Raw genomic sequence first — 3,383 nt, 5'->3', positions numbered from 1 at the left:
TGCCTGGCTAATTTTTTTGCATTTTCAATAGAGACGGAGTTTCACCATGTTGGCTAGGCTGGTCTCAAACTCCTGACCTCAGGTGATCTGCCTGCCTCAGCCTCCCAAAGTGCTGGGATCACAGGCATGAGCCACTGTGCCAACTTGGGGGCCTTTCTTATTTGAGGAAAGCCCCTGTTAGGATCCCAGATTGAATTTTCTTGAATTTTCACTTCCCTTTTCATGGATGCCTGGGGTCTCCAGATAACATCTTATATGTGGGTTTATGTCTTAGTGCTTTTTATTATTGTTGTTGTTATATTTCTTACTGTAAGAAACATTGCTGACAGTGCCTTATTTCATTTGGCTTGTAAATGCTGATGCTTGCTATCCTCTGGGTCAGAGAGAGGTCAGTCTGTTCTAAAACATAATCGCTGGCTCCACCATACAACTGTGAGTTTAATTGGTCTCCCATACTGGTGTGAAGCACTGAATCTTATTGCTGAATGAGGCCTGGAGAGCACATCTGTTCTGGTCCTGTCACCTTCTGGCAGGTGGGTTCCAAACTATTCAAGAGAAGTGGCTGTTGGAACTGAATTGAAATAATCATTTAAAAAATCTTCACAGATTACAATTTGACAATCTCTCTTTGTATTTAAATTGAGTTATCATCCATTACCATCCTGATAACGAAGAGTTTCATTTTTTTGTCTCCATGAAATAAGTCCTATTTTAATAAAACTGTTCTCTCTTGTTTGCTCTTCTTTAATAAGGAAAACAATGAACAAAAATCTCTGCAAAAGAATGTCTTCTGTGCTTCCGGGTTACAGCTAAGTCATTTCCGTTTTCTCTTCTCTTTTTAGACAATAGGGCATAGTCTAAATATGAATCAGGTAGCTGGTATTAGTTTCTTTTACCTTGCTATGAGGTAGGTGAGGAAAGCATTTCAGCACACAAGCTTTAGAATGAATCCCACCTGTGCTGGAATCCTGATACTACCTATCAGCTTTGTACACTTGGGAAAGTTACTTAATCTGTCTAGTCCTCAGTTTTTCTTTGTGGAAATAATAATAGATTCTACTGTACAGGATTTTAAAGAGGATTTAATGAGTGTAAAGACCATTTGGACCAGGCATGGTAGCTTACACCTGTAATCCTAGCACTTTGGAAGCTGAAGCAAGAGGAATATTTGAGCCCAGGAGTCTGAGACCAGCCTGGGCAGCAAGGCGAAACCATCTCTACCCCCACCCCCAACAAAAAAAATTAGCTGGGCGTGGTGGTGCACACCTGTAGTCCCAGCTACTCAGGAGGCTGAGGTGAGTGGATCACTTAAACCTGGGAGGTGGAGGCTGCAGTGAGCTATGGTCATACCACTGCACTCCAACCTGGGTGAAGAAACACCCTGCCAAAAAAAAAAAGATGATGTTGTTCTAGTTACTACTGTTGCATAACAAATTATCTCAGAATGTAGCAGCTTAATGCAATTATTTCATCAGGTTCATGGACGTTATGCATCAGAAATGTGAAAAAAAACACAGTGATGAGAAGTTAACTCTTCTCCACAATGACTGGGGCCTCAGATGAGAAGACTGGGAGTCTTGGCTAGGGTGATTGACAGCTGCAGACTACAATCATCTGGAGGTGTCTACAATCACATGTCTAGCAGCTGATGCTGCCTGGAGCTGCTGAATGGGTGACTGCATGCAGCTTGGGCTCCCTACTAGCATGGCAGCCTTAGGACAGTTGAATTTAGTTGAATGTCTTACATGGCAGTGTAGGGTTCTAGTGACAGTGTTCCAGTGGACAAGCTGACACTGCATTGCCTTTTATGGCTCACCCTAGGAAGGTAAGCAGTTATTTATACTACATTCTTTTAGGACAAGCAAGTCACGAAGCTTGGCCTAGATTCAACGTAAGAGGATATAGACCTAACCTTTCAATGCAAGGAGTGTTGAAGAATTTATGACAAGTTTTTCAGACCATCATAGATTGTATTTATGGACTTAAGATTAATTGAGATCACCTAGGTAATGGGTGTAGCTAGAAAAGAGATGAAGTTCTGAGCCCTGGGTCACTCCAGTATTTGAAGATCAAGAAGATAAGGATCATCCAGTGAAGGAGACTGAGAATGAGTGGCCAGTGAGGTAGGAGAAAATCAGGAGAATGCGGAAATCAAGTGAAGGAAAATGTTTTAGTTAAGAGAGGTGATCAGCACTGTGAAATACTGTTAAAGGGGCAAATGAGATGCGGACTGAGGATTGCCTATTAATTTTGGTAATGTGGAAGTCACTGGCAATCTTGGCCAGAGCAATTTTCAGAGTATGGTAACTGAATTCGTCAACTTTCACCTCCTTGGCTGCCAGCCCCTATAGGTCCTGGGTGTGTCACCTCCACTCCCACCTCAGGACCAAAGGTTCACACTGGCTTAATTGGTTTGGTTTTGTCACCACATGTTGCAGTACAGTTTTTACCAAGTGTTTTCTGCTGATGGAATTTATGAAAGAATGTCACTTATCTTTGCAATGTTCAAATTTGCTAAGTAGCTCTAATAGCTGACAATATCTGTATTATAATGTTTGATTCTAAACATATTTTGGAAAGTTTCATTTATAGTAGAGCTTGTTTATATAGAGCTTTAATGAGAGATTTTAAATGATAAATTTAACGATAGGGCGAGATGGACAAAATCCACTGACAAGCAAGTAGGAACTATTTGTCTGTATACCTAAGTAAACCTGCCCTAATGAGGGTTGGTTGGTTTTTTAACTTCTTGAAGAAAAAAATAAAAAAATTTGAAAAGAAAAAGGTAAAAACTTCTCCTATGTTAAAATAATGCCACTTCAAAATCTACTTAATGGTTGTTCAGAGATAAAACATTTGTTTTATTGATTTTATTATAGTTTGGGTTAAACTGTAACTGTGTTGATTATATGTGTGCAAATTCTGCCTGTTTGCTCTTACATTCATTTCTTACCCATTGCCTGCTCTACTTTATCTCTGGGGACCACTCATGCAGCCTCCCTTTCAGAGGCTCCGTGTTAGCTGCAAATGACAGGAGATTTGTCATAAGAGGATTCTCTTCCCCTCTGTCTGCCTAAGGCAGCATCCCCAGTAACACTTGCATCTCTTCTGTGGCTCCATCTCCCACCAGCCCTGGTTTTAGCTTCCACCAGCCTAGGGGTGGGAATAGCTTCCCGCTGCTGCCAAACTGGGTCACCTGACTTGCCTTATGTTTCCTCAGCTCTTCCATCATCCATGGAACCATGTGTCAGAATTAAGGTTTCTCTGGTTTCGGCCGGGTGCAGTGGCTCACACCTGTAATCCCAGCATTTTGGGAGGCTGAGGTGGGTGGATCATTTGAGGTCAGGAGTTCAAGACCAGCCCTGCCAACATTGTGAAACCCC

The sequence above is a fragment of the Colobus angolensis genome, unplaced genomic scaffold (assembly GCF_000951035.1).
Source record: "Colobus angolensis palliatus isolate OR3802 unplaced genomic scaffold, Cang.pa_1.0 Scaffold288, whole genome shotgun sequence".
NCBI classification, from domain to species: domain Eukaryota; kingdom Metazoa; phylum Chordata; class Mammalia; order Primates; family Cercopithecidae; genus Colobus; species Colobus angolensis.
Note: the sequence above shows the minus strand (reverse complement) of the source record.